The following is a 25334-nucleotide window of genomic DNA, read 5'->3' on the forward strand; positions in this document are numbered from 1 at the left end:
TATATTGAAAACTTAAAATTCATTAAGTTCTTATATAAAGTGATATTGCAAGTTAAATATACATAGTTTACATATTTTTTCATTTATTATAGTATATATTACAAAAAGTACAAAAGTTAAACTAAATTTCTTAAACTATTTCATGTTGTTACAAAAAAACGTTAAATACTATAGTGTTTGGTTTGTAAAGTCCTTAGAACAGCGTGATAAAAATTTTGATGTTTTATTTTTTATATGTTAGTGTTTTAATGATGAAATAATTAACATTTATATGCGATGACATATAAAGAACTATATATAAGTATAGTGACTTAAAATTGTGTTTATAAAATTTTGAAATATTAAATAATATGAAATACACGGTTTAAAGTACAGTTATTTCTTCTAACAAAACTTTTTATAGTGAAACATTTTAGTTATAATTTCTTAACTTTTTTAACAAATATGCATAACATAAATGATAGCAAACAATTTAATCTAAATTTTAAACAGTTAAAGTAAATGATAGATATTTTAATTATTTATTAGTTAAGAAATAAAAACATTAAAAACTTACTTTAAAAATCAATTGACTACTACTTTTAATTCGCTTTAATTGTGTTTAAGATGTTTGTTTAAGACATCAATGTTAAATGTTGTTTTTAAAATTTAAACATTTGTTAAAAAAACATCAAACAATTAACATTTTTTAATTTAAAGTATCTTAATTAACCTGCTTAATTACAGTTTAATTTAAGTTTTTTTTAAATAAATATGATTATCAAAAAATTAAACTGAATTAACTAATAAAAGTTCGAAAATAATCAAATTCCATTTCAGCATTTCTATTTTTTATGACATTTTCGAGCAGAGTAAAAGTACTTGAAATTTTTTTTCAACGTGCAAAAAAACATGTTTGTCAAAAAAATCTTAGTGACCTCATTTGTTATAAACCCACATACTTGTTTTTCATAAATTTCATTAAACTTATTTATGCATAAATTATCGGATATATACAAAGGAGGATAATTTGAAAGCCTCTTTAAAGAAGCTATTATAATAGTAATTAAAAAATGTTAATATGTAACATTTCTAACACGAAGTATTTTTTGTAATAATTTTCTTTTTGAACTTTAACAAACTTACATAATTAATACATAAAATTTTTTGTGGTTATGCTTGTTTCATTAAGTTTTATGCTAATTAAATTTTTTTAAACAACAAAACAAAACTTAAGTTAAAGTCTAGACAAGTTAAAATGTTTAGATTCAAAAAAACATCAAAAGTCATAATAACATTATAGATAACTATTATTTAAATAACACACTTAATTAAACATCTACTTATAATTTAAGAATATAATTTAAAAAATCCCATTATATAAATTGTTTTATGGCTAATCGATCAGTCTTTAAGAAAACGATTAACAATAAAAAGTAGTTTAGCAGTAGTTAACTATAAACAATAACTATATTTAAAATTTTTAAGTATTATAAATAACGATCAAAATATACTAACATCAGACCTGAGATTAAGTGTGAGAAAATAGCTTAAAAAGTTATTAAAGAAAATAACAATTTTTTCGTATCATTTAATTAGCTGTTTAATTAAACCGGAAATGGTTATTTAAATGTTTTGTTAAAAATATAAGTAATGAAAAATTATGAGAGTTCTCTGCTCAACATAATTTTTAAGCTTCTAACAAAAAGGCAAGATAAAGTTGTTAAACTAAACTAAGTTATAAATTAGTGTGAAGCTTAATTTTAATAAAGATGGTTAACGATTTTGTACTGCCAACAAACATTTAAATAAATATTCAGATAAAAAACGAATCTTTAACTTCTTTATTCATAAACAATTTTAAAAATATTCACCAAACATAAAAACATCAAATTCTTAATTTTTTTATCAACATTGTACTATAAAGACAGTTAAAGTTTACAAAAAAAAATATTACGACCAAAATATAATCAGTTAAAAGCAATAAAACAATTTGAACTAACTTATATTTTTAAACATTGCTTTTTTTATAGATAATTTGTAACTATCAATATACAATCAGTTGCTTTATATTTTGCAACTTTTATACCAAGTTACTTTAAACTTTTGACAAATACTATTCACCATATAATTCATCTACAAATAAAAACAAATGCTTATTTAGTAGATGAGTACATACAACTTAAAAATCAGTGTATTGTTAAATTCAAGATAAAATCAAAAAAAAAGCTTTTTATTCTTTTTCTTCAATAAACTATCTTCAAAAGCTACAAAAAATATAGTTTATCGATTATAAGTCAAAATCAAAAAAACTTCTTACTTTTGAAGTATTTAAATTGCTTTCTCTCAGTTAATTTTTATTGAGATTTTTTTTTTTTAATCATAACAGAGAAGTGTTAATTACACTAGATTAAATTAGTATATACTAGTAAAACTAACCATGTTGAAATTGCTCTATTTTTTAAAATGAAAAAAATTTTAATAGTTTTATATACTCAAGTACTACCGCATTTTATAGGTTTGACAATTTTTTTCAAAAATATAACACTTATATTGAATATTAAAAGAAAAACTCAAAGCTTTTAATAACGCAGCTAAACAAGAATATTTAACTAATGTTTAAATTCGTAAATAATTTTATTAACTGAGATCAAAATTTTAGATATTTGGTAACATTTTCATTAATCAATCACTTATTAAGTAAAAGTTATTTAGTTTCTCTACAAAGTAGTTATGTTATAATTCAAAAACAATTTTATGTAAAAAACTTACAAAACACTTGACTAAACTTAATACTTTATTTTATATAAAAATTATTTATATCTATAATGTTTCAAATAATTTATACAAATAACATTTTAGAAAAAAAACTTTAACAATCTAAGTTTAATATAGTTATGAAACAAAAAACAAAAATAATAAAAATTTTAAAAATAAATAAATAAATAAATAAATAAATTATTAATGATTACTCTGAACAAACAAGCTGAAAGATAAAGCTATACTAAGAAAAAAAAAAGTTTTTGCATTTTACACGCAATTTACCTGCAAAAAGTTCGACTTACTTTTAATAAAGGTATACTGTTATTGCAGACGATGAACGAAAATGAATAACTTTAGAGCAGGGGTCGGCAAACTGCGGCCCTCTGGCCAAATGCAGCCCTTTTAAGTCATTCTTAGCGGGCAGCATTCCTTTTTAGCAGAAAGTTGGCATTATAAAAACAATAAAAATTATACTTTTGTGATAAAAACTTACATATAGGCTCTTAATTCAATAAATACTCTTTTTTATTGGTATAATGTTACTTAACTTGTTAAATTTTTTATTTTAAATAATATTTTTCAACTGATTATTAAAATTTTTTAGAAAAATGCGGCCCTCAAAGGTTTTTTTTCTAAATAGGGCGGACGGCAAGCAAATTTTCCAAAGAAATATGGTCCGCGAGTCACATAAAGCTGCCGACCCCTGCTTTAGAGCATCTATTAACAAAGCTAAAAATAATTTTTAAAGAAACCATCTAAGTTAAAAAAATATTTTTTGTACCTTTTAAAATTTTCATACCGCAAATAAATATTTATGTAAAAATATACTAATGTGAAAAAAAAAATTTTTTTATTTTTTATTTACATAAACTTTTATTTTTTAAATATCTTTAACTTTATATAAAAGAAATACTAAGTTCACTGGTCAAAACAAATAAGAGCTTTCTATTGTAAACAAAGTTTTGTTTAACTTTTTATAATAAACTTTTTTACTGTTGTAAATACTAAATACCAAGTAAATTTATATTTTAAACTTTTTACTATAAATATGAATAAGATATGCTATGTAAGATATATTTACTTAAGATATGCTTGTAAGATAAATATTTTACTATGCAAAGGTGTAGTATATCAAATCATGGGTTCAATATTCTGCATTAAATATTAAAATAAATAACTAATATTACTCCTTCCAAAAAGATAATTTTATAGTCTCCACGGACTAAAAATAATGATTGAACTAAAAAAGCAAAAAATAATCTGCGAGTATTATACATCATAAAAAGTAGTACAAAAACTTACGATAACTAAAAAAAATACCAATCAACATTTTTTTAATTATTTAACTAACGCTTGTAAATTAAAATTTTTCCAGAATTTTTTACAAATAAACACCTTTTGTATAAAGTTGTAGTATAAAACAGCAAATCATGAGTTGTATATGCTGCATTAAATATTAAAATGGCATACTTATATTACTTCTTCCAACAAGTTAATTTTACAGTCTCCACGAATAGACTAAAAATAATGATTAAACTAAAAAATCAAATTAATAATCTGCTAGTATTATACAAAAACTTACGATAACTAAAAACAATACCAATTAAAATTTTTTAAGAAAACTATTAATTAAACTAACGCTTGTAAATTTAAAGTTATTATAAATATTTACAAAGAAACACCTGTAGGCATCACGTCATCATGTCTTCTTCTGTGTGACTTGTAGCATTTACTTTCCACATTCACATTCACTAGCTGTAGTGAAATTACAAGTTTCTACCTTTCTTCGAACACGGATAGCAATTGTTCTGAAAGGTTTATCGTAGTCTTGAACAAAGCTTACCAGGTCTGCTCTTTGGATATCGTCTGCAACTTTTATGACTGCTTTTAACTGAATAATCTTATGACTTATACATTATCTTAGGATCATTTACCAACATAATATCACCAAGTTTGTCATGCGCACATTAAAACGTATGTATGCTTGTTTGAACAAATTTTGAATGCCTCCTACCTGCGAATGAAGGCAAGTCATTTTTTTTTGGTTCATCCCACAGTACACTCTTGGACGAATCAGTTAAGTTTCATTTGACATTTATACATATTTTGATAAATAAGAAATCTTTTCATGGTCAGTTTTAGGCAAACTAACTCACATGATTCATCTGGCGTTTTATATATGCATTCTCGAATTTGGGCACTCTACCAAAGCCATAACAAGATATATCACATGAAGAAAATCGCTATGTTACAAATAACAATATAAAATATCTCAAAAGAAACAAGTATAAACTTATAAACTAAAAAGGCTAAAGCTAAATACTTCTACACTTTTAAGGGTAACGAAGTAAATCCAATTTATTAGATGTTCTTATTCTACAAGCGCTTATTTTTATACACTTATATGAATATCTCGATTTGATAATGGAAATATATATATTAGTAATAAATATATATATTAGTAAACCTGTCACATAATTTTATTTCCTAAACACTAAACTTAGTTGTTTTGCACACATTTGTTGTTTGATACAAACTAAGGTAGAAATTTATGTTACATCGAAATAAACTATAAAATTTGTTATGCGTATCTGTTTAAAGTATTATGTAAAATTTTAAACATCCTTCCCTGTATTATATTGTATTTTACTGTTTTTTAGCACCTGAAAGAATAGTTAGCCGAGCAAGATTTTTATTCTAAATGTTTTACTGTTTTTGTTTTAGATACGTCATTTTACATATTCTCAAACTTTTTTTCTAAATATTGTTTTAAAAACAAATTAATATTAAATTTTTTACTATTTATATATATAATAAAGTTTAAAAACTATGTAACAAAAGGTTAACTAATAGAATTAAATTAGAAAAAAAATACCGAAACAGACAGTTTACTATATTTTTTATTTCTGTTTATAGCTTAGTGACGTCATTTGTCACAATCGCAAAACTTTAATTTAATATTTTGTTAGTAAACAAATAAGACTGTATTTTTTATCCCATCAATATAAATATTAATTTAAAAATCTCTAAACTTGAGGGTAATTTATAAAGTTAATTGAGCAAAAACTAATTTTTTATAGATGAAACCTTTTTATTTGTTATATGTTACTTAGACCTAATTGTCGTCTATGTTTATTACTAATCACTAAAATTTAAACATTTAGTTTTTATTTTGCATTTATTTAATTAATTAGTCGATGCGACTAGTTAAAAAATGATAAGTGTTTTTATATTTTTATTTTGAACGAAATGTAAGCATTAGAATAATTTTTTTTAATGATTTTATTTATTTAAAACACAAACTTTATGTATACAAGATATTACATATACAAAACAGTTAATATTTATAAACTTAGTGTATATCTTCAAAACCTTTTTTGTTTTATGTTATTAAATTTATCGTTTAAATATTATAATTATGTTGTTTTAGAATACTAACTTTTTATAAAAATTACAAATCGAAAACAAAATATTGTGTTAATAATTTAGACTCAACAGTTTGTTATTTATACTTATAGAAAAAAATTTCAAAAATTTTCTTTATTTATGTTTTTAGCTAAGCTGTGAACATTTGATTAAGAAGGATAATATTATTATTATTACAATTTTGTTGTCCATATGATGGACCTTGGCAACTTAAAGAAAGATACACGTAATGATGTAAATCAAAAAAAAAAAAAAAAACAAATTAATATTTAAAAAAGTTGAAAAAATATTTCAATATAATATATTTATATGCTTCGATATGAACATAAAAACCAAATTTTTTCCACCACAATCTTATACTTATTTATAAAACAATCAATCATGAAAAATTTAAATACATTGACTAACAACAAAAATAATAACCTAAAGCCCAAAGCACATAAAATATAGACTGACCAGATAAATAATCATTTAACATATTGAAAAAGAACTCATTATTAATGATTTACTGAGGGAAAACACTGCTCTTAAAATTAATCTATGGAATAAGTTAAATCTCAAAATTAAATCAACGGTTGATAAAAATTTTCAATCAAACCTTTTTTAAGTAAAATCGAAGTTCTTTAACTTTTTTGCAAGAAACTTAATCATTTGGAGGTTTGTTACATATTTGAACTGACCTGTAACAAAGACGTCTGTTAATAGTAACTAATCTAATATATACTGTAATATATAACCTGGTATTGTCTACTTAGTTTGAATACCTTCTTACTTAAAATTCGATAATATTAAAAAAAAGAAGACAAAATAAAATTGTATAATAATTTGTTATAATATATTGTTTGTTATAACTAATTGTATAATAAATACAACATGTGTGTATTGTTTTACTCATTTGAATAGCTGGTGTATGTTTTAAAACAAAATAATATTTTTTAAGTGTTTCATACGGTTTAATTATGATCACTTTATTTCCTGGTGTAAACCAACTGCAAGTAAATTAACTTGCTTCTAATTATGTATGAAAATTATTAATAAAAGTATGGAAATTTTTTTATAAAAAAAAATATTGAAAATCTAATTTGAAAATTTTTCTTCTAATTGTCGAGTTTATTCAATAATACAGAATATGTAATTTTTAAATAAAATTAACTAAATACATTCCATAACATTAATCTATTATATGTTAAAGTTTTACGTAAAATTTAGTTTCTATTTGTAATATATTTCTTGAGAATAATCAAAGCCTTAAATTTAAGTTTTACCTTAACAAGTAAAAATAGTTATTCCTCCTTTTTTTTAAAATTCAATAAAAATAAAGTTGCAAAGTTTAGTTTTCGTTATTCATATAGTTTGCATTAATAATTCATTACATTAAGTGACAACGTTTTTTACTAGTGTTGTGTCCTTTAGATATTTTAAAATTGCTTTAACAAAGTTAAAATTACTCATATCTGTTAGTTGTTAAAACCTTCTAATATCTTTTATGAAGTAGATAAAACTTAAGTTTATAGACTGTAATCAATTTTATGTACCGTTTGTTATTTTTATAACTTTTGTGTTTACAAACTAAAAAAAGTAAAAAAATTTAAAATCTAAAAATTTGTTATTTTTTTAAATAAAAACCATTCATGTGTTTATCCTAATGACGTAACACGCAGTAATCGTAAACATTTTTCTAAAAGTTTCGGTTTTATCCATTTATTACAGAACTTTTGAATAAGTTTTATCAAAATAAAATTTAGAAACCTTTAACAGGGGGTTAGTCAATAAATTCGAAGTATTTTAAATTAACTCTAATATAACTGATATGTAAAATTAGTTTCTGATGACTGTCTTTATTTGAAAATAAATATTAAAAACAAGACTTTCAATTTAATACTCAAAAATAACTTTCATAGGACACACAAACACTTAAGCAATTGTAAATTGGCTTATTGTTTACTATCTTTTTTTTTTTATTTACACTGTTACCCCTAACATTACCCTCGGTCAGTTTTTATTTAAATTATTTTTTTTAGATATTTTGTTTTTTTTTTATTACGTTTTTTTGTTCAACTAATAGATTAAAATAATCGATATTAGAATAGTTTACAAATCTTTAAAGAAAAGTGCAATAAAATAAAAATTTGACTACAAATTAAATAGTTTTTAGACAATCGTTTATAAAATATTTTTGTTTTTATAATGAAACAATTTTCATTTGCAGATGTTACTAAAAACTTTTAAAATAGGTTTTTTTTTACTTGATTAATCTTAACCGTTTTGTAACACCAACGGTTATTTAAAAGCATAAGTTTTATTAGAGTTGTTTTTCTTAAAAATATATATTATTTATATAAAGAGATTAATGATATTTGATAAACGTAAAGTTACACTGAAAAAATAGATTGTTGAAACATATATACATAATATTTTATACACGAAAAACAATTTGTTTCACAATAATATTGGAATATGTAAACTTTTTGATTTAAAAAGTTTTATTTGTCCAATAACATTTTTAGTTTAATTTTTTTCTTTTGCTTTTTACCGCTTCTTATTCTACAGTTTGATGTTACAAAAATTATTTTAATATTTTTATGTTTACAGTAAATACCTTATGTTAATAACTCCTGTCAATTTTAGCTAAAATTTATATTAAACTTTAGATAGTTCAAATTCTTAATATTATTAAAATATCTTAAAATAAACAACTGAAGTAAAAATTCTACAAGTAATAAAATATTAAAACGTTGTTTGTTAAACACATCATTAAATTAATTTTTATTAAACTTATAAATTTAAAAAACAAACTTTTAAAGCCATCAACTGTTTTAGTTTTGAAAATTCTTTTGTAAAAAAACTAAAGTACTAGTGGAAAAGCATGTATTGGTTACTTTTAGTTGACAGTTTGAATTATTCGTAATTTATTTTTTAATGTTTTAAGTGACGTCATGTTTTAAAAACTAAACACTTTATTTAAATACTTGTATATACATAAGTTAAAATTATAATGAATTACAATTGCAATCAATGATAAAAATTTAAAAGCTTTCATACAGAAGGTTTAATGAGAGCTGTAAAGCAAGAAAAATAATATATTACTTTAAAACATAGATACTTTTATGATTATTTAATGAATAAAATTGATGAGAAAAAAATTATTACAATAACTTTAAATTAGGTAGAAAATGTTTTTATTAAAAGTATGTATAATCAATGTATTAAACATGATCAGAATTATTGTAGGATACTATTCTTTAAACAAAGCATTTATTTACTTGTGCAATTCAATAACTAGCTACAAATCCTGTAGTTAGTAAGCAGCTAAAATTCTATTTAAATTGATTACTTTTACATTATCTAACAGCTAACAGTGTAATCTAAAAATAGCATCTCCTAAAACCTCATAGTTTAAACAGTTTTAATAAACAATTAAACAAAAAAAAATCGATCTGTTTAGAGTTAACAGATGAGTTCGTATTAAAATATTCATCGAAACTTTTTAACTATAAACCAAATCATGGAAAATTTTAGCAACTTATAGTCAAAACTATAAAAAAGACTTTCAAATATAAAACAAATAAAATGTCAAGATTAAACTAATAATTTTAAAACATTTTTTTCTGCAGTAATTCTTAGCTTCAAAAAAAGCTTAATATAGTAAAATAAATAAACTTTACCACAGATGTTCTTGTGTTAAAACTTTATTTCATTTAACGGCGTTTCTACTGGCGTTAGTTGAAATAAAGTTTAAACACAAGAACATCTGTGGTATACATTCCGATAAGCTTAGCTTATCAGGATCTCCAGGATTTAACGCCTTTTAACGTTACATCTTATGAATAAATTTTATTACGTTAGTATAACTTTTTTCTCACATTTAAAATGTAAACTAGTAAAATTTGACAAAAATTTAAGTTTTTTCTACATATTAATCATAAAAGTAACAAAATAGCTTTAAGTCTTTAATGAAACCACTCAGTATAAAAGTTCTATTTTTTTAATATTTCTCTGTACTATTTAAAATACCAGTGTTTGTCAGACATAAATAAAGCATTTTGAAAACTTTTATACTAGAAGTAAAATTATTGCATAAATCGAAAAATTTAAGTTGTAAAAAACACATGCACTTTAAAAAATAGCTTTATAAATTTTACCTTGAAAGAACCTCTAATTTTTGTTCTTTTCTAGTATTAAAACATTAAAAAAATGAGTTTATTAAATATTAACTCGAATTTTTACTTATTAAATTACACAATATTCATATTTTAAACAATTCTAACACAAGAAAGTCTAAAAAGTTATTAAAGCTTGTTAATATTGTTAAGTTGTAATAACTATTGATTTCAAAAAATATATTTATTATGTTTATTTCTAATATAAAAGTGTAAGGTAATCGCTAATAATCGTTACTAAATAGTTACCTACAGTTTAAAATGTGTAAAAATTTTATAATTTTTTTAATCTTACTAGCAACTCGTTTACTTCAATTTTTTTAGACATTAATCTAAAATATATTTAATACAAAAATTAAAAAGATTGACTACTTAATTCAGTTCTTGATAGTTGGAATAAATAGCTTTACTTCTTGAGTGTTTTTTGAAGATATACACTTTTTAATATGCTGATATATTTGTTTGATTTGTTCTGTAAATATTACCATGTAAACCTTAAATTTTTTAAAGAGCAAACTTTAGGAAAAAAAGCAAACCAAAACATCCATCTGTACAGCTATAACGTATTGTACAACCAAACTAAAAAAAAAAAAAAATAAAACATAACTTAAAACTAAATGTGCTTACAGATTTTCTGTACTACAATATGCATGACTTATATGATTAAATATAATACTAAAAAACACGTCAAACACTAAAAAATTAGATAATATCATAACAAAATATATTTTAAAGGTGTTCCAAATTTTTACGCAAAGAAAATCTATCAGGAATATACTACAACAATTTTTAGTTAAATTAGGATTTAACTACTTAGAATTAAGTTTTAAAAACTAGTTATAAGTAATAACATTATTCAATGAAAAAACACTACAAAAATTATTATAATAACAATTAAGTTCATTACTGGAACTCCATGACTAGAATATCACTGCAATCACATTTTGGCCCGTTTATAAAGTTATATCTTAAAAATTTAAACTTGCTTCAGATCAACCTGCCTTTATATGACTAATTTTTGTTGTTTGATGTCAAATTAAATCGAACAGCAGTGAAACTGGTATTCCATTACATAGGAAACTTACAACAACCTTGTTTAAATTTTTTTTAAATATAAAAAACTATAAGGTTCAATCTCAATAAGTCAAAAATGAGTAAAAAATTTAGGTATGAAAACTTTATCAACATTTTCATAACATGGTTTGTTATTTTTATTAAGACAAGTAAAATCTACTGTAAAACCACAAAAGCAATATAGTACTAGTGTTGTTTAGGTCTAACTGGCAGTATTTTAAGCTTCAGACAACTTTTTAAATTGAAAACCTTATTAACATATCTATCCTATTATTTAAGTACAACATTGTGAAATTAATGTTTCCCAACTTAAAATATATTAAGTTTTTTTTTAAAATCGTAGCAGTTAAAATCAATAAAAAAAAACAATTCAATTACACTAGTTTTTATGAATATTTTAACTCGATTAGCAATAAAAAAGAAATACTGTTTATCGTTATAAATTTCTTTAAGCTATTGTTCATTGCATCAAAACTTGAGCCACTTGATAAGGACACAAAAGAAAAAAAATGAATAACAATGTGTAACAATGAAATAGTTTTAGTACAGTATTTTTTTATATTTTATAACTCAATCGTTAAACATTTTTTCATTTTTACTGTTGTGACACCAATTATAATAACGTAAACTTTTTTTTCAAAGTACGGTTTAAAAAAATTACTGTTAAAACACGATGCTTAGATGATGCTTACTATTTATAAACTTGTGTACACGAAGTTAATGAACCCTTTCAATTTTATAAATTAACAATATAATTTTTACAATTGTTTTTGATATCATATCTAAATTTTCTTTCTAACAATAAAACTCCTTTTTTTTTTACAATTTATTACAAAATATTAAAGATATGATTGATTTATGCTATAAACTTAAAACTTATTTAAGATTAAATAGTATTAAACAGTAAAAATATATTGAAACTCTTTTTGTTATACTTTATAACTTATGACATTAATTTTAGATTACATCCCAAAGCTACTATTTACAAAAATATCAAAAAATTTGATTAGTGTTTTCTAGATGACCGACTATCTATAAATTACACCAGCGTAGTTCTTTAAGTTAAAACAAACAAACATTTACTTAATAAATGTTAGTATTTTTTATAGCATCATGGCAAAAATGCTGGTTGTGACTGAAGGAAAATATACTGGATTTTAAGGAATCTAATTAAAATTTAATTTTCAAACTTTAATACTAAACAAGTTCAACAATTAACATAACCTATGATATGTTTTAAATATTTGTAATATATTTTCATACGCTAACAAAAGCTTACTTAAGAACAGTTTATTAACTTCATTATAAAAAAACGATGGTAAGTCATTGGCATGGAAAATAATCGTATAATTTTATATATAAATATAACAAAACTACAGGTTAGTTTGCACTAGACAAAGCTGATTTTCGTAGTTTAGTTATTACAACTAAAATTCAATAAATTAAATAATCAAATTAAACAACACGTTCCAGTATATAAACTCAAACAGGATTTCCCAAAGTGGTCAATTGACCCCTCTTTGGGGCTATAAGCAGTAAAGAAGTCAAAGGGCAGCCATGAGGTCATAATCTGAAATTTAAACTAGACATTCTAGAATTTAAGATATAGAGTAAAATAAAAAAAGATCTTTAACTTTTTTAATGGTAGGTTTTTGAGTAATCTTGTTGTTTGAGTAACTCTGACCTAAACTATCAAATAAGATTTTTATTTTAATATTTCTGCGATCAATTGCGTATTTCTATTAGTTGTTTATTCACATTGGAAGAATAAAAACATAATTCTAAATTCAAAGTTTATATCAAGTTTATATTTATAATTTAGATAAGCAAAATTGTTTATTTAAAACGATTTTTACATGTTAAGTAAAGTATATAAAAGAGTTTTTTTTTCGTTAGAAAAATACACTACTGTAGAGGTCTGAAAAACTTTATATCTTTGAGCTATTTATTATCTGGTTCGAATTTTAAAAGATATCATAAAAAAATCTCGGTATGCAGCAAAATATTAAATATTTGTTAAAAAAAGAATACTATATTACATCCTTAAAACCTTTTTTCTTTGAAATTTGTTAATTAAAATATATTACATACTACTTAAACTAAATTATTATAAAATAACAATGAAGAATAATCTTACAATGAATTAAGTAACACAAATTTGAAAAAAGTTAAACCAAATTTATATAATTTCTATAATTTTAAAGTAGTTTAAAACACAATAAAAACTTATGCTTCAGTCATATACATTTAAAAAAAGGACATTTATACAAACAAATGTTCATAGTACAACATTTAAAGCCTCAATCAAGAAGGTTAAAGATTAAAAAACTCAATTTATAATAAAATATTCAGTAATCAACACCCTTCTAAAAAATGTTTTGATTTTTTTTCATCTAATTACTGGCAGTTATTGTTACTTGGCAGTATCTTTATACAAACTAAGTATAAATACAACGTGAAAAGCATAAAAATTATGAAATAAAAATCTAAGTCGGTAATCTATTGTTTATTAATCTTATTTTAAAGTGAAGTAGAAAATGTTATATTATATCTAACATTTTTTTAATTATTACAGCTATGTAATAAATAAAATTTATTATTTATAACAAGTTATCATTTAACACATTGGTTACCAGATTAATTTACTAACATAAGTCGTCAGAAGTCTAAATTTTGTTTTAGTTAAAACTTTAATTAACTTCAACATAGAAGTTCTCACTTTTTACCTTTGTTTGAAATATGAATAAAACTTACAAAAAACTTGATAACTAATTTTTTTTCATAGTATGCAGCTTTACCTAAAAATTTTAACAGGAAGTTATTGCAAATATTGTACTCGTCTATGATAATTATAAAGAGACGAACAATGTAATATAAATGCAAATATTAGAGGTTAATAAAAGTAAAGAAACGAAAGCAGAGTATCTAAACATGGTGGATGGTAATTATATATTAGCAATGGTCAACTTTTAAGCAGCAGTAACAACATCATAGTAAAGTAAACAGTATATTAAGTCATCAGATTAATCGTTAGAAAATCGGACTTACACGGAATAAATTTTCTTTTACCAAGGTATACACGTTTTAGAAATGTTTTAGGAATTTGAAAGCTAAAAGGAGGATTGTAGCATTTACTGAGTCATTAAAGCTCGAATAAAAACAAATATCTATTTTCAAAATGGCTTAACTCTGTGGAAAATGCTTTTACACATAATAAAATGCAATATTTACTTTACAACAGCCTAAGTAAAAAAGTAAATACGTTGGCGACAATAATAAGAGAAGCTCTACTAAAAATCGTTAATCTATTGTAGTCAGATTATTTATTATTTTAAAACAAACTTTTTAAAACATTTAAAAAAAATTTGAAATATTTTAAATCTATATTTTTGCAGAAAACAGTTTACATGCATACTGAATTTAAAGTTACTAAAAGCTGTTTAACAATTAAAAGAAGCAAAATTAGTTATTTGTTTAAACAAAATTTGTAAATCTATTGATTAATAAATAGCTGTTTTGAATATTCTACTAATGAAGTTAATCTATAAAAACGTACTTAATTATATAGTGTTTAATTTATTTATCTATAGTGCTGATTATAGTATTACAATAAGCTATAATTAAAATTTAATAAACTATTTTTTAAAAAGTCAGAATTCTAAACATTTTGCTCACGTAAAACTGTTAATCAGCCTCATGTAAAGAGGTTTTCAAATTATTTTTGTGTATTCTGAGTTATGTATTGTTGTAGTATTTGGTTTATAAAAAATATTTTTATGAAAACCTTTATGATTATGATTAATGACGTCACTAAAAACAAAAGAAAGTTTTAAGAAAAAAAAATACTTGAAACTGTAATTTAAGCTTGTAATAAAATAATTCTTTAACTTTTCCATTTTCTGTCGAGCATAATGTATTATAGTAGTTTGTCTACAAAAAATTATTACAAAGGAACCGTAATGGGTTTTGATAAAAAACGTTCTTAAAAATTAATAAGTTGTTGTCTAAAGTTATAAAGTTTCTTTGAATTTAACTGTCGTACCACTTTTTGTAGATTTTTGTAATCTTTTCTTTAACTTTAATTAAGTCTTAAAAATACTAAACAATAGATTTAACAAAATTTGAAAATGATTAGGTCTATTTATGTATTATTAATAATTAATATCTTACTTAACGTTTTCTTTAACTAAATATAACTATCTAAGTTGGTGTGGAAAGTTTTCAAAGTAAAAGTCTACTAATACTTTTATACATAAAATTGCTGTCAAACTAATACGCTGCATTATCTTAATCTTGAAAGAATTTTTGACATTGTTAGTCATAGGCAAAAGTTTTATATATTTTTTAAAGAGTTTCATACTTTTGATGCATGTTATAAACAAAAATGACATATTTTAAATAATCTTTTATAAATAATTTTTAATATTACTGTAAAAAAAACTTGATTTTTAAACGATTTTATGAATTTACCTTCAAATATCAAATTTTGTACTTATAAAATTATAAGCTTAATCAATATAAACTCTTAATTATTTGATAAGTAATTAAACAAACAACAATCAAAGATTTATTTGAGATAACATTAAGAGCATTTGATTGTAAAGTTTAGAGTAGGTAGAGTATATTGTAGAGCGAAATTTATTTTATATGCTTTCAAATTGTTAATTTCTACTATTTATTAAAAAATATAGTAAAAAGTAAAAGTTATATAATGTATATTAAACAGAGTGATTTAAAAAAAAGTGTTATTTCTATTATCATGTAGCATTGACTCTGATAAAATATTTTTTTAGTTTTATAACTTTAAAAAAGCACGAAAATAATATTAAACCACTAAAACTTTTAATATTAAAGTAACTAGCTTCTGTAAGAAAAAAAAAATTAAATGTCGATAAACAATATCTAAACTAAATTTTTTGAGAATCAATAAACAAATTACATATTTTACAAGAGAAAATTTCAAGTCTTTTTTTAACAAAGCTTAGCAGAGCAGAGGCAACTCGAGCAGAGGCTACTTAAGCACGATAAATTCGAACTGAGGCAACTCGATCAAAAACAACTCGAGCGCCGGCAACTTTAGCAACTTTGGCAACACGGTATTTTTTTTTTGACTATCTGCACCACCTAAGAAAAATACCACGCAACGCCACTGTTTTGCAGTACTTAATATATTTTTGTTTAGTATACAAAGTTAATTTGAGACGTATAGAAAAATAAATTGAAATATTTTGTTCAGCTTTTGTAATAAAAGCTCTTAAATTTGTGTTATTAAAGCATGTCAGTGAGATTTGTATGCTTTTGTTTATGATAGATATGTTAAACCTACAGTTTGAGAATAAAATGCAGTTAATGGTATATTATTTTTTTCTATATTTTATATATAAAATAATAAAGCATGTACAAAATGCCAGAAAATTTCTAAGCTTCTGTCATTAAAGCAAATATTAAATATAATAAAAGATCGTTGGCTTAAGTATTTGAATAACCTTTTTCTTCAAAATAGCTTTTATATTAAAAACCAGTTAACAAAAATAAACTAAACTGATAGCTTGCTTGTATTGTAGTTATAACGATTATTATTTTTAGTTATATTTATTTCTATATAAGAAATGTTCAGTCTTTACTTCACATTTTTTAATTTAATTTTATTAAATGTCTTTTAAATTAAACTATATTGAATGCAAGCTACTATATTGAATGTAAACTTGTCGTAATTATTTTTCTTTTATCTTTATCTATGAAACTTAAAAACTACTTTGAAACATAAATTTTAACAACAAAGTTTAAATAAACTACAAGCAAGTTTGTTTAATTTCCTTACATAAATATAAAAGTTTTAAGACAAATGTTTTTAACCTGCAAATTTTAGTTTCTATATTTTTTATAAAAAAAAGAAGTTTGGAATGTGATTCATTTAAATACAAAAAAAAAAAGTTTCAAAGCTTCGGTTGAAGAAGTTTAATGTAATAACTGTATTTTAAAAATACTAACACAAAATGTTTAAAGCTAAGATAATTTTCTAAATCTTTGTAGTTTAAATCATTATCAGTAGGATTTATTTATCAAAAGTAAATAGGTTATTAAGTTTCTGTGTTTAACAGTTTTAATTGTGTTTATTATGAATGTTTATGTTTATTTTTGAGTAATGTATATGATAAGACCGAACGCTATATATACTTTGTACTAATGCTAAAAATATTATTTTTTACTATTGTTTTCAAATAGAATATAAGGGAACAATTAAAAATGGCTTAAAATTCTCATTAAAATGTTTGATGTTATAAGTAGCTAAAAAATATTGTTAAAGAACTAAGCATACCGCAAAAATAATTAGTTAAATATTTATAGTTTTATCTAAAAAAAACTATTTTTTTATGTTTAAGATTCAGTGTTATAAACTAAAAGCACTTTAAACATTAGTTTTACATATTGAACTAGTTTGTTTAAGTATTTAGAGAATTGTGTTTAAATTCTTTTTAGTAGCAATTGAGTTAAAAGCATCTGTAAGAAGAATCACCAATTATAGTTACAAGTAGATTTCACAACATTTAAAAAATACCGTATAATACTTTTTAGTATCAAATTAAAAATATTGTTACTAAAACGAAAAAATCTTAAATCAAGTTCAAAACTCAAGAGTACACAATCGTCATTCAATTAAACACTAAAAAATTTTTTTTCAACTACTTTACAACTTGTATTTTATAAAACATAAACACAGATATAAAATATATACCAAATGTTCGCATTACACAGCAATTTCAAGAGATAACCTTACGTTTGCACACATATCTCCAGAATTCGACTTTTTTAGGTCAATCCGAAGATACTGTCGGAAAGCTGAGACTCTCAGTAACAATTTAAGATACTTTTTAGCTTCCTAAGACAAAATATAACAAAGCTGTGACTTATAGAAGTTTCTGCAAGTTTATTTGCATATAAATAAACAAATCTGGCTTGTAGTATATTAATACTATAAACCAGAGTTGTCATGGAAAGCTTTAACTTAAACGTTTAAAAAAAATTCGCTTTCATTTTTATGAGCTTTTAATACTATGTACCGGGGTGCAACACGTTTTAAAAATTTAAAAAGTTTTAGAAAGTTGACAAGTGGTGTTTGTTTTATGTATTTGTTTATTTTACTTAATTATACTGGACTATCATATTATAGAATAAATGTAGTTTCATATATTTCCTGTTAAACAAGTTAAAGTAAGCAATTGCGTAGTTTGTCAGCTAGATTGTGGTTGGTTGATATTTTTATTAAGAAAAAATAAGGTAAATAAAATTTTAGAACAACTAAATGTTCTAGAAGTTTATTATATCTATCTGTAAACTCAAATACATAAATTCAGTTTTCGGGAGTGATCGATAGTAAAAGACAAACAAAAGTTACTTTGGAAACAAAAAAGCCTGATTAGGGCCGCCAAAATTACTCCGATTTAAACATCATCACATTGCCGCCCGACGCTACGGGCTTCGATCTTACGACGTTCCGATTGCCAGACCGTTGTTAAACCTCTGCACCATCGCGCCGGGGATAATGTTGTGTTTGTTTTTAATATATATGTAACTCATTGATTAGTTTATTATTTATTCTGTTGATTAAGTTAGTAAATCAGTTAGTTTGATACATCTATTGTAATTGTTGTAAAAATTGAAAACAAACCTAGATAATTTTATCCATTACCGAAACATTATTTTATTTACCTACTTAAACTTAATTTAAAAAATACCGTATAATACTTTTTATTATCAAATTAAAAATATTGTTACTAAAACGAAACAATCTTAAATCAAGTTCAAAACTCAAGAGTACACAATCGTCATTCAATTAAACACTAAAGAATCTTTTTTCAACTACTTTACAACTTGTATTTTAGAAAACATAAACACAGATATAAAATATATACCAAATGTTCGCATTACACAGCAATTTCAAGAGATAACCTTACGTTTGCACATATATCTCCAGAATTCGACTTTTTTCGGTCAATCCGAAGATACTGTCGGAAAGCTGAGACTATCAGTAACAATTTAAGATACTTTTCAGCTTCCTAAGACAAAAAATATCAAAGCTGTAACTTATAGAAGTTTCTGAAAGTTTATTTTCATATAAATAAACAAATCTGGCTTGTAGTATATTAATACTATAAACCAGAGTTGTCATGGAAAGCTTTAACTTAAACGTTTAAAAAAAATTCGCTTTCATTTTTATGAGCTTTTAATACTATGTACCGGGGTGCAACACGTTTTAAAAATTTAAAAAGTTTTAGAAAGTTGACAAGTGGTGTTTGTTTTATGTATTTGTTTATTTTACTTAATTATACTGGACTATCATATTATAGAATAAATGTAGTTTCATATATTTCCTGTTAAACAAGTTAAAGTAAGCAATTGCGTAGTTTGTCAGCTAGATTGTGGTTGGTTGATATTTTTATTAAGAAAAAATAAGGTAAATAAAATTTTAGAACAACAAAATGTTCTAGAAGTTTATTATATCTATCTGTAAACTCAAATACATAAATTCAGTTTTCGGGAGTGATCGATAGTAAAAGACAAACAAAAGTTACTTTGGAAACAAAAAAGCCTGATTAGGGCCGCCAAATTTACTCCGATTTAAACATCATCACATTGCCGCCCGACGCTACGGGCTTCGATCTTACGACGTTCCGATTGCCAGACCGTTGTTAAACCTCTGCACCATCGCGCCGGGGATAATGTTGTGTTTGTTTTTAATATATAAGTAACTCATTGATTAGTTTATTATTTATTCTGTTGATTAAGTTAGTAAATCAGTTAGTTTGATACATCTATTGTAATTGTTGTAAAAATTGAAAACAAACCTAGATAATTTTATCCATTAGCGAAACATTATTTTATTTACCTACTTAAACTTAATTTAAAAAATACCGTATAATACTTTTTATTATCAAATTAAAAATATTGTTACTAAAACGAAACAATCTTAAATCAAGTTCAAAACTCAAGAGTACACAATCGTCATTCAATTAAACACTAAAGAATCTTTTTTCAACTACTTTACAACTTGTATTTTAGAAAACATAAACACAGATATAAAATATATACCAAATGTTCGCATTACACAGCAATTTCAAGAGATAACCTTACGTTTGCACATATATCTCCAGAATTCGACTTTTTTCGGTCAATCCGAAGATACTGTCGGAAAGCTGAGACTCTCAGTAACAATTTAAGATACTTTTCAGCTTCCTAAGACAAAAAATAACAAAGCTGTGACTTATAGAAGTTTCTGCAAGTTTATTTGCATATAAATAAACAAATCTGGCTTGTAGTATATTAATACTATAAACCAGAGTTGCCATGGAAAGCTTAAACTTAAACGTTCAAAAAAAATTCGCTTTCATTTTTATGAGCTTTTAATACTATGTATCGGGGTGCAACACGTTTTAAAAATTAAAAAAGTTTTAGAAAGTTGACAAGTGGTGTTTGTTTTATGTATTTGTTTATTTTACTTAATTATACTGGACTATCATATTATAGAATAAATGTAGTTTCATATATTTCCTGTTAAACAAGTTAAAGTAAGCAATTGCGTAGTTTGTCAGCTAGATTGTGGTTGGTTGATATTTTTATTAAGAAAAAATAAGGTAAATAAAATTTTAGAACAACTAAATGTTCTAGAAGTTTATTATATCTATCTGTAAACTCAAATACATAAATTCAGTTTTCGGGAGTGATCGATAGTAAAAGACAAACAAAAGTTACTTTGGAAACAAAAAAGCCTGATTAGGGCCGCCAAATTTACTCCGATTTAAACATCATCACATTGCCGCCCGACGCTACGGGCTTCGATCTTACGACGTTCCGATTGCCAGACCGTTGTTAAACCTCTGCACCATCGCGCCGGGGATAATGTTGTGTTTGTTTTTAATATATAAGTAACTCATTGATTAGTTTATTATTTATTCTGTTGATTAAGTTAGTAAATCAGTTAGTTTGATACATCTATTGTAATTGTTGTAAAAATTGAAAACAAACCTAGATAATTTTATCCATTAGCGAAACATTATTTTATTTACCTACTTAAACTTAATTTAAAAAATACCGTATAATACTTTTTATTATCAAATTAAAAATATTGTTACTAAAACGAAACAATCTTAAATCAAGTTCAAAACTCAAGAGTACACAATCGTCATTCAATTAAACACTAAAGAATCTTTTTTCAACTACTTTACAACTTGTATTTTAGAAAACATAAACACAGATATAAAATATATACCAAATGTTCGCATTACACAGCAATTTCAAGAGATAACCTTACGTTTGCACATATATCTCCAGAATTCGACTTTTTTCGGTCAATCCGAAGATACTGTCGGAAAGCTGAGACTCTCAGTAACAATTTAAGATACTTTTCAGCTTCCTAAGACAAAAAATAACAAAGCTGTGACTTATAGAAGTTTCTGCAAGTTTATTTGCATATAAATAAACAAATCTGGCTTGTAGTATATTAATACTATAAACCAGAGTTGCCATGGAAAGCTTAAACTTAAACGTTCAAAAAAAATTCGCTTTCATTTTTATGAGCTTTTAATACTATGTATCGGGGTGCAACACGTTTTAAAAATTAAAAAAGTTTTAGAAAGTTGACAAGTGGTGTTTGTTTTATGTATTTGTTTATTTTACTTAATTATACTGGACTATCATATTATAGAATAAATGTAGTTTCATATATTTCCTGTTAAACAAGTTAAAGTAAGCAATTGCGTAGTTTGTCAGCTAGATTGTGGTTGGTTGATATTTTTATTAAGAAAAAATAAGGTAAATAAAATTTTAGAACAACTAAATGTTCTAGAAGTTTATTATATCTATCTGTAAACTCAAATACATAAATTCAGTTTTCGGGAGTGATCGATAGTAAAAGACAAACAAAAGTTACTTTGGAAACAAAAAAGCCTGATTAGGGCCGCCAAATTTACTCCGATTTAAACATCATCACATTGCCGCCCGACGCTACGGGCTTCGATCTTACGACGTTCCGATTGCCAGACCGTTGTTAAACCTCTGCACCATCGCGCCGGGGATAATGTTGTGTTTGTTTTTAATATATATGTAACTCATTGATTAGTTTATTATTTATTCTGTTGATTAAGTTAGTAAATCAGTTAGTTTGATACATCTAATGTAATTGTTGTAAAAATTGAAAACAAACCTAGATAATTTTATCCATTACCGAAACATTATTTTATTTACCTACTTAAACTTAATTTAAAAAATACCGTATAATACTTTTTATTATCAAATTAAAAATATTGTTACTAAAACGAAACAATCTTAAATCAAGTTCAAAACTCAAGAGTACACAATCGTCATTCAATTAAACACTAAAGAATCTTTTTTCAACTACTTTACAACTTGTATTTTAGAAAACATAAACACAGATATAAAATATATACCAAATGTTCGCATTACACAGCAATTTCAAGAGATAACCTTACGTTTGCACATATATCTCCATAATTCGACTTTTTTCGGTCAATCCGAAGATACTGTCGGAAAGCTGAGACTCTCAGTAACAATTTAAGATACTTTTCAGCTTCCTAAGACAAAAAATAACAAAGCTGTGACTTATAGAAGTTTCTGCAAGTTTATTTGCATATAAAAAAACAAATCTGGCTTGTAGTATATTAATACTATAAACCAGAGTTGCCATGGAAAGCTTAAACTTAAACGTTCAAAAAAAATTCGCTTTCATTTTTATGAGCTTTTAATACTATGTATCGGGGTGCAACACGTTTTAAAAATTAAAAAAGTTTTAGAAAGTTGACAAGTGGTGTTTGTTTTATGTATTTGTTTATTTTACTTAATTATACTGGACTATCATATTATAGAATAAATGTAGTTTCATATATTTCCTGTTAAACAAGTTAAAGTAAGCAATTGCGTAGTTTGTCAGCTAGATTGTGGTTGGTTGATATTTTTATTAAGAAAAAATAAGGTAAATAAAATTTTAGAACAACTAAATGTTCTAGAAGTTTATTATATCTATCTGTAAACTCAAATACATAAATTCAGTTTTCGGGAGTGATCGATAGTAAAAGACAAACAAAAGTTACTTTGGAAACAAAAAAGCCTGATTAGGGCCGCCAAATTTACTCCGATTTAAACATCACTACATTTCCGCCCGACGCTACGGGCTTCGATCTTACGACGTTCCGTCTGCCAGACCGTTGTTAAACCTCTGCACCATCGCGCCGGGGATAATGTTGTGTTTGTTTTTAATATATATGTAACTCATTGATTAGTTTGTTATTTATTATGTTGATTAAGTTAGTAAATCAGTTAGTTTGATACATCTAATGTAATTGTTGTAAAAATTGAAAACAAACCTAGATAATTTTATCCATTACCGAAACATTATTTTATTTACCTACTTAAACTTAATTTAAAAAATACCGTATAATACTTTTTATTATCAAATTAAAAATATTGTTACTAAAACGAAACAATCTTAAATCAAGTTCAAAACTCAAGAGTACACAATCGTCATTCAATTAAACACTAAAGAACTTTTTTCAACTACTTTACAACTTGTAATTTAGAAAACATAAACACAGATAAAAAATATATACCAAATGTTCGCATTACACAGCAATTTCAAGAGATAACCTTACGTTTGCACATATATCTCCAGAATTCGACTTTTTTCGGTCAATCCGAAGATACTGTCGGAAAGCTGAGACTCTCAGTAACAATTTAAGATACTTTTCAGCTTCCTAAGACAAAAAATAACAAAGCTGTGACTTATAGAAGTTTCTGCAAGTTTATTTGCATGTAAATAAACAAATCTGGCTTGTAGTATATTAATACTATAAACCAGAGTTGCCATGGAAAGCTTAAACTTAAACGTTCAAAAAAAATTCGCTTTCATTTTTATGAGCTTTTAATACTATGTATCGGGGTGCAACACGTTTTAAAAATTAAAAAAGTTTTAGAAAGTTGACAAGTGGTGTTTGTTTTATGTATTTGTTTATTTTACTTAATTATACTGGACTATCATATTATAGAATAAATGTAGTTTCATATATTTCCTGTTAAACAAGTTAAAGTAAGCAATTGCGTAGTTTGACAGCTAGATTGTGGTTGGTTGATATTTTTATTAAGAAAAAATAAGGTAAATAAAATTTTAGAACAACTAAATGTTCTAGAAGTTTATTATATCTATCTGTAAACTCAAATACATAAATTCAGTTTTCGGGAGTGATCGGTAGTAAAAGACAAACAAAAGTTACTTTGGAAACAAAAAAGCCTGATTAGGGCCGCCAAATTTACTCCGATTTAAACATCACTACATTGCCGCCCGACGCTACGGGCTTCGATCTTACGACGTTCCGATTGCCAGACCGTTGTTAAACCTCTGCACCATCGCGCCGGGGATAATGTTGTGTTTGTTTTTAATATATATGTAACTCATTGATTAGTTTATTATTTATTCTGTTGATTAAGTTAGTAAATCAGTTAGTTTGATACATCTAATGTAATTGTTGTAAAAATTGAAAACAAACCTAGATAATTTTATCCATTACCGAAACATTATTTTATTTACCTACTTAAACTTAATTTAAAAAATACCGTATAATACTTTTTATTATCAAATTAAAAATATTGTTACTAAAACGAAACAATCTTAAATCAAGTTCAAAACTCAAGAGTACACAATCGTCATTCAATTAAACACTAAAGAACTTTTTTCAACTACTTTACAACTTGTAATTTAGAAAACATAAACACAGATAAAAAATATATACCAAATGTTCGCATTACACAGCAATTTCAAGAGATAACCTTACGTTTGCACATATATCTCCAGAATTCGACTTTTTTCGGTCAATCCGAAGATACTGTCGGAAAGCTGAGACTCTCAGTAACAATTTAAGATACTTT

The sequence above is a fragment of the Thalia democratica genome, chromosome 2 (genome assembly GCF_965202585.1).
Source record: "Thalia democratica chromosome 2, ktThaDemo2.hap1.1, whole genome shotgun sequence".
Taxonomy (NCBI): Eukaryota; Metazoa; Chordata; class Thaliacea; order Salpida; family Salpidae; genus Thalia; species Thalia democratica.